This window comes from Propithecus coquereli, unplaced genomic scaffold (genome assembly GCF_000956105.1).
Source record: "Propithecus coquereli isolate 6110/MARCELLA unplaced genomic scaffold, Pcoq_1.0 Scaffold22, whole genome shotgun sequence".
NCBI lineage: Eukaryota > Metazoa > Chordata > Mammalia > Primates > Indriidae > Propithecus > Propithecus coquereli.
In genome coordinates this window covers 7,195,826-7,204,850 of record NW_012147189.1, presented here as the reverse complement: position 1 = coordinate 7,204,850, position 9,025 = coordinate 7,195,826, and positions in this window count along the sequence as shown.

Sequence of the window (9,025 nt, the reverse complement as noted above, 5' to 3'; positions counted from 1 at the left end):
CTGGGCATTATTCTGTTTCAAAAGAGTGAGAATGGGGCCCCAGTCTCTTCTTGCTTGTACGGTTTCATTTGAGAATTCTGGAGTTATTCTGATGGGGTTTGCTCTGTATGTTACTTGTTTCTTTCGCCTTACAGCTCGTAGAAGGGCCTCTTTAGTGGATATTTTGGTCAATCTGATGACTTCATGACGTGGTGTCTTCTTATTGGGGTCCGTTGAGCTTCTTGTACCTGTATATCTAGATTTTTAGCAAGACCTGGGAAATTCTCCTCTATTAATTCTTCAGATAGCTTATCCAGCCCTTGAGTGTTTTCTTCCTCACCTTCTGGAACCCCTATTACCCTCAGGTTTGTTTTTTTCACATAATCCCACATTTCTTGTAGGTTTATTTCTTTTCTTTTAATTTTCTGCTCGATCTCTGTGACTGATTTATTTAATTGGAAGGAGTTGTCTTCAATCTCTGAGATTCTTTCTTCTGTTTGATCTGCCCTGTTCTTGAGGCTTTCCACTGTGTTTTGTAGTTCCATAAATAAGCCCTTCATTTCCAGGAGATCGGTTTCATTTTTCTTTAATATTTCAATTTCTTTAGTGAATTTTTCTTCCAAGTCCTGGATTATTTTTGTGATTTCTTTGTGTTGGTTATCCATTTTTTCTTGCATATCATTCGGTTTTCTTACAATCCATCTTTGAAATTCTTCTTCTGTCATTTTAGTGTTCTGAGTTTGGTTAATGTCAACCGCTGGGGAGCTGTTGTTCCTCTTTGGGGGTGTGCTTTCCATTTGAGTCTTCATACTTCCAGAGTTCTTTTGCTGGTTCCTTCCCCTCTCAATCAGTTGTTCCTTCTTGCCTTTAGATTATTGTTTGGATAATGACACACCCAGTTTAGTCTCTGAGCCAGTAGGTGGTGTTTGTGATTTGACCACACCCTTTATGATGAATCAATAGATGCAGTTAAAGGGTGTATAGGATGACCTCTCTCTCAGTAGGTGGCACTTGCTGGGAGGAGCAAGCTGCAGTCCTGTTTTTGGGTCCTGCAGCCAGCTCTTGTTTTTCTAGAGAGGCCCTCTTGTGCCCCGGGTGGTGGGTGGTGCCCTGGGACTTCCAGGTGTGTGTCCTTATTCTCCACCTCTGTGGGGACAGGACCAAGAGTGAATCTGGGTGGGGCTGGATTGGGTAAGCCTGCCCTCAGGCTCCACACTGCTGTTAACAGGTGTCTAAGTTCTGTTCTTTGTTTCTGTGCAAAGCTTCCAGAAGGGGCTGAAACAGCTCCACTCAGCTGAAAGTCTGGGCTTGGGGGTGGGGTTGTCCGAGACCCGCACTCTGGAGCAGGTCTCGCTCCCCTCCACCCTCCCCCCTTCCGTGGCTTCTCCCAGGCCTCTGCCAGCTAGCGGGACCTCAGACCGATGGATCTCCCCTGGCTGTGTCATGGGCTGGGAGGTTCCCTATCGAGGATCGCAGCCTGAGCTGGGTGCACAGCCTTCTTTTGGGAGGAGTGTTGCTTCTCAGGCACTCTCATCTGCCCCTGAAGGCGCACACTTCTTAGTAGGTTCTTTCAAAGATCTCCCTTCTGTGCCCCAGGATAGTGCGATCGTGACCTGGGTGTACGGGGCCTGGTCTGCAGGCCTGTCCCCTGGGCCCTGGAGATCAATCCCTGGCCCTGCCAGGGGGATGGGTACTGGTCTTGAATTACCCACAGGGTGCCCAAAGGGGATCTATTTCACTCCACCTCAGGATTTGCCCCAGTCTCTTGGAGTCCCCAGGTAAGCAGCACCTGGGAGGGTTGGCGGGCAGGGAGCTCACAGTCTGAGTACCCCTCAGTCTGCTGTAGGGCCCCAAAAGGAAAGATCCCATTTCTTGGAGATGACTCTGTGTGATGGCTAAATTGTCTCTCTGGGCACCCACGGGTAGGGAGGGCGAAGGAGAGAATGGAGCACTATGGTGTCTGCCAATAGGCTCGAGTCTGCTCCCGGGGAGGTGCCCCGAGGGGGCTGGGAGCCCGGCACCGTGTCCGAAAGAGGCCACTGCTCACTGGCAGCACCCGTCTCTGGGCTGGTGTCAGCAGGTCTCTCCAACTGCTCAGAAGCCCACCAGCAGTCCAAGATGCAAGGGAGAGAGAAGTTAACCGCTCCACCTACCCTTGTCGCTGGTCTCCAAGCCTCTCGGGACCTTTCTCCTTCCAGTTCTCCTCCGCAACGTCTTCCCGTGGAGTCTCCTGTAGTTTCAGGCACTCTTCATTCTGACCCTCACCCAATCTATGTTTCTCTGCTAGTTTATTTTTTTCTCTTTCTTCTAAAATTTGTCTTTTTTGCAGAGACACTGTGACACGCTTTCCTCGTCCGCCATCTTGGCTCCTCCCGCATATTTTGAAATACATATTCTGCTAGTAGAATATGAGTCTATCTCTTTATCTGTATACTCACTCATATTTATTATAGTTAGTTTTAATTTAGGGAAGTTTGGTGAATGAGAAATATTTATTTCTGGATTTAATTTGAATTATCTTGAGATTAAATGAAATTGAGGCTCTTTTTATATTTTCATTGTTTATTTCAAACCTTTACACAATTTTCTATTTGGCGTTTGGAATATTTCTTCCTATTTATTACGGGTTTTTTATAAAATATGAATATCAATCCAATTTCAAATTTTTCATTGCAAATATCTTCTACCACTCTGTAGCTTATTTTTAACTTTGTCTCTTTTATTGGAATATATTTTAATTTCAATGTAGTCATTTTTATAAATTATCACTGTATTTTTTTTCAATTTTTCTAAGAAATCCTTCTTTATTCAAAAGCCATTAAAATATTTTCTTTAGTTTCTTTTTAAATTTTATGAATTTGGGCTTTATGCATTTACTTCTTTAATGTACAATATCATTTTTATGCTGTAGTATTGATTAAATTTTCTTTATATGAATAATCAATTTTTCCACCACTGATTACCAAATAGTCCACTGTAATATCTTTTAATTCATACTATCTTTGTTTGACATAATTTCTATATGGCATGGTATATTTCTGAGCTCTCAAGTCTCTTGTACTTGTCTTTTTCTCTGAAAATAGTACGTCATTTGATTACTAACATTTTACAATAGTCTTGATATTTGGATGGTTAAGTTTACCCGCTTCATTCTCCTACAATATTTTCCTGCCTATTCTTGGTTTTTTGCTCTTCCTTGAGGTTTTCTGGAATTTGTCAGATTTTCATAAAGACTCTGACTGTAATTACGTGAAATTTATATATTGCTTTGTGTAAGTTTGATATCTTATTGAGTCCATCAGTATACGAAAATACTGTATGTCATAATTTCTTTGAGATCTTGTCTTATGTCACTGTATTATATTTTGTAATTTTCTCCATAGAGTCACACTCTTTTTTTTTTTTTTAGATTTAATCCTAACTTTTTGATTGTTTTTGTTGCTACAGTAAATAAAATATTTTCTCTGGGACATTTTTTTAACTGAATTACATCAGTACATAAAATATTTCTGATATTTTTGAATTTTAACTTTTCAATTTAGATACTCAGATTATTATCGTATTAAGATCCAATATTTTGTCTATGGATTAGCTTGGATTTCCTATGGTATCATAATAGATGGTATTCAGGAAAATTTTTTTCTCTTGTTTTCCATTTTACAAGTAGCATATTTCCTGCAAGAGGAGACACATGACCTCGCAAACTGTAAGGGACACTGGGAATGTAGCCTTCCTGAATACCCAAGCACAGTAAATGGGAATGGGGGTAATTTAGCTCATCTCTCCCACTTTCTGCCCTGTGTCACCAAATGTGCAGGTCTCTCTTTCCTTTCACAAAAAATATACTCACTGAAAATACACTGCCAAACATATCATCCAGTCACTATATTGAGTTCAAAGTCCAAGATATCTCTTTTGTGTGACAGCGTTTGACACCATAAAAACAATGTATGTTACCACCCCAAATATATAGTGGTAGAATGGGGACAGGATCACTAAACTAAATGTTTCTAAACATAAGGGGAAGAAAGACAATCATTCAAAGTCACTGGTGGGCAACATTTTGAAGGCTCTAATTTTGCTGTCTGGGAAGAACATTGTCCATTATTTTCTGTAGCTCTGGTTTCTGTCATTTTGGAGGCATCTCTTTGGCTTCATCACGGATCGATGTTGGGAGCTTGGCTTCTTTGGAGGCTACACAGAATTCACAGCCTTCCCCCTTTTCGTGGAAATTTGAGGGTATAAATATTGCTTTAAGTCTCAAAAAGTTAAAGACATTTTAAAAATCAAAATTTGTTTCTTTGCCACAGTATTCTCTCAACGATGTAAGATACAAATTTCATTAACCACATCCATTTTTTTTTGCCTCATCCATGTTCTCTCTTTCTCTCTCTCCCCTTTCTCCTCCCACCCTCTCCTTGTCCCTCTCCCTCTCTCTCTTTTTCCCTTTCTCTCTTGACTTCATGGTAGCTAACATGAGTCTATCTAAAACAGCAATGAGAAGGTCACAGTCTTTGATCCCTTTATTTATTAACTAAGTTTTACTTGGCATCACATTCTTAATTTGATATTTTCCATGTGTCACTTCATTCAACTGCAAAATTTAGTAGGGCTGTGTCACTTTTGAATTCATCACTTGCCTTTTGGGCTCCAGAAGCAGCTATCCTATTGAAGTCCACAAGGGCACAGACTTGTCTCTATTCTCTTTGATATCTACTGGAAAATAAGCCAATTCTTCGCTGAATTCAACTTTCTTTTGTGCTTTGCTAATTTCTTGCAAAAATATCCAACACACTTTTCCAATTCCTTTCCCTAAGCTACAATTTCCAAAGAAATGTGATCTACCTTCCAATTTACCTCAGGTATCTATTTTACCTTAAATTTTCCACCTGCAAAACAAAGATGACTGGATTGCTGTATTATGTATAGACAATTAGGGTAAGTGGCTTGGTGGAGGGGAAGGGAGGGTAGGCAAAGTGGAATCATGCAGAGAAGTCAGGAATCAATTGTAATAATTCAGAAAAGATATAATAGTGACTCTGATCAATATGGTGGCAGTAGAAATAGCATGAGGTCATCAAATTCTCAATATATATCTACAACAGAGACTGTCTTATTTGATGGCAGATTGAATGGTAGATTTAAAAGAGAGAATGAGGTATAAAAGATGACTATGTGTATTACATACAGTCAGAAAAACTGAAAGGATGTTTTTGCCTTTATTTCAGATTGCAAAAATGGTGGAAAGATCAGATTTTGAGGTAGGTAAAAGTTAAGAGCTCACTTTGGAACAATTAACATTAATATATTTGTTAAATATCAAAGTGGGTATTGAATAGAAAATTGGATATACAAATTTGGACTTCAGTGAGGAATCTCAGGCTATAGATAAAATAAAATAGCCATTGGCATTAAATGGATTTGAAATGCTCCATAATCTAGAGAGTGAATGTATATGAAGGGGAATAAAATCCCTATATACATATATGTTACTCTCTGGTAGGGCTTGCCTCCATCATGAACACAAGATATTTTTTAATCTTTTTTTTTAATTTAAAACATCTTATTTTGTATTTTTATTGGAATAAGTTTAAATTTGTAGGTTAATACGGGGATGACCTAGTTCTTTAAGATACATTTTTCTAAGAACACAGTATGCCTTTACATTTGTTCTCTTTGTCTTTGGAGTCATTCTAGGAGTTTGAAGTATTTTTCATATAGATCTTGAATACTTATATTAAGTTCATCCATTTCTTTTAAAACAATAGATGTTGAAATTACATCAAATGTATTTTTAAAATTTATGAAGGTAAATGTTAAAACTTGTTTGAGCACTTACTTTGTGCCAGGATTGTTCTAAATGCTGGGGATATAGCAATGACTAAGGGTCCAAGTCCTGTTCTTATGCATCTAGAATTTCAGTAGAGGAGACAGATAATAAAGAAACAAGAAAAAGGTAAATAATATAGGGTTAGGTAGCAATTACTGTTAGATAAATAAACAGCATAAGAGATTAGAGAAAGATGCTAAGTGCTCCTTTAGAAAGGGAGGTCCATTAAGGTCTCTTTGCAGAGGGGACAGAAGAACAGACACCTGAGTGACCTGAGGGTGAACTTGAGCCTTCAAAATGTATGGGGTTGGGGAAGGTGTTCTAAGCAAAGGGCACAATAAGTGCTTGATGTACTAATAAATTTTCTTAACAGATTTCCTAATCTTGAACCATCCTTGCATTTCTGGATTAAACTTCACAGAACCACAGTGTGTACATGTTTTTTTTCTAGAAACTCCCTCTTCTTACTCTTTCCCAGTGTCATTGTCTTGGGTACAGACATTTTTTACCTGGATTCTTCTAGTTTGTTTTCATATAGACTCCTCTAGACTATTTTAATAGCCTCTTATCAGGCCTTCTATTTTCTATTTTTTGTTTTTCATCTCTAATGAAATTAGAATTTTCTTTGTAAAACACAAACATTTTGCATATCTACTTAACTTTCTACAGCTTTTCATTACCCCAAGACAAAATCTAAATGAACTGATCAAGACATTTAGAGACCTAATATATCTTTTTTGACACATCTTCTACCCTTCTCTCGTTGCAGTATCTCCTCACACATAGTATATACCAGACACAACGCATTTCTATTGTGTAACATGCATGGAGCTCCATAGATGCTGTGCTAATTCTTATGACAAAATAATTAACGAGGCATAGAATTTCCTTCCAGGAACTCATAGTATAGTGGCATAGACAACATAGTTCTATATATTATAGAACTCTCTCTATATATATTATATATACAGTTATATATTTATACTTATATATTATATTGTAATATATATTACACAGTATATATAGCTATGTAGTTTCTATATAATATGATCAATATGTGTACAAAACCACTACATGATTTGGTTAATTCTATCTTATAAAAAATTAAGTTATATTCAAATTAGGCTTAGTGTTTTATGGATTTTACGTTTTTGAACATAATTAAATCATCTTTGTATGCATGCTAATCCTCTGATAGTTAAAAAAATTTTCTGTAACCAGAAAATTATTTTATTCTTAAAGCAAATGAAAATTTAATGCCACTTTACTAAAGTACACTTTTTAAATGAGGAACATATATTGGGGTTTAAAATAAATAAAATAAGGTTTTTTTCTTGTTTAATCATTTGCATATTCTATAGTTTTGATACTAGCTGTCTTTAATTTAAGATGGGAAAAATTTCAGTAACTGAGCTCTATGCTTGTGTGCATGTATATAAATGCATCAATTTAAGGGACATCTCTAGGGAATTAAAGAAATGAAAAAAAAGCAAAAATTATTAAAAGTTGCCAACAGAATGGCAAAACTTAGTCAAACTGCTTAATTGTAGCAGAGGTGACCTTTAGTTTTTTCACATTAATTTAGTTTTATCTATCTTACAGTTTCTTTCCAAGGGTTCTATCTAGAACTACAGAAGTACCTGGAGAAGGGTCCGTGGTCCCTGAACTGTCAGTTTAAGATTATTTGTGCATACATTCATTTTTTTTTTTTTTTTGAGACAGAGTCTCACTCTGTTGCATATGCTCGAGTACCGTGGCATCAGCCTAGCTCACAGCAACCTCAAACTCCTGAGCTCAAGCAATCCTGCTGCCTCAGCCTCCCAAGTAGCTGGGACAACAGGCATGTGCCACCATGCGTGACTGAGTTTTTCTATATATTTTTAGTTGTCCAGCTAATTTCTTTCTACTTTTAGTAGAGACGGGGTCTCTCTCTTGCTCAGGCTGGTCTGGAACTCCTGACTTCCAGCGATCCTCCCGCCTCAGTCTCCCAGAGTGCTAGGATTACAGGCATGAGCCACCGTGCCCGGCCTACATTCATTTTTAAAAATCAGAATATCAAAGGAGTAGGTAGCTCAAATATCAAGAAACATGTGAAATCATTTAGCATCCCTCTCTTTTTTCCTTCCTAATTTCGCCAGTCTCCAGATTCTGGCTTTTAGGTGGTAGAGCTGTCTATGATGGTAGGTTAAAGAGTATCTGCTTAGAAAAGCCTTATTATACAACTTCTCTGGTTCATAAGACTGACTCTTGTTTTTTGGAGGTGTTAAGCTACTTCATTTTGTTGATTCTAATTTAAAGAGAAATGTTTACTTTGTAGTGTGGGTTTTAGACAAGGAGTCTATCACTTGGGGTACTGGTTCTGGATTCCTATGCCTGGATTCCTTGGTTCTGATGTAGGTCATCTAATTTCTTATCATGTGTTCTTATTTCAATGATTCACTGCACCACTCCTATGTCTCCATCTTGTTTAATATACCATGGTGATTATATACCACAGATTAGGCTTACAGATCTTATCTTTTATGTATAGGCCTGTAATTTCATAATCTTTCTAGAATTGTTATATTATTATAGACTTAAACTTCATTTCATTCACCAAACTCTTTTTATATACTAAGTAATGTGTCGATTGTTAGGGAAACAAATATGAATAAATTTCAGTGCCTTTCCTTCCAGAATTTATTTTTATTCAAGGAAATAGATAAATAACTAGTTATCACCACATAATATATTATGGGTAAGTGTGATTATGTAATTATTAAGAAGTGCCCTGGGAGTACATAGGAGAGAGTAGGTCATTTTACCCTGGCAAAGCAGGGAGAGAACAAGACTTTGCAAAGAAAATAACAGAGAATTGAATCATGAAAGATGAAAAGGAAGGTATAAAGGACCAGAAGTTTTAAATACCTCTTAAATGGAAAATTCTGTCCCTTATCTCAGAGATCTCAATTTTCCATATTAGTAGTTGTTCATTGTACTAAACTGCCATGACTATTGGTAGCAAAGTTGAATGCCACTTTACTAAATTACATTGTGGGCACTGCAACCTTACAAATACATTTTCCCCCACTGGTTTGTCCTTTACGTTAATCTGTAGTAGCTAGCTCTATGAATGAGCACAAAAGGAAATTAACCTCTAGAGGTCTCAGTTCCTTTAGTACAAATCAAGGTATGGACTTCACCATTGCTCAAGTGGCTTTTTACCCCTGGATCTAT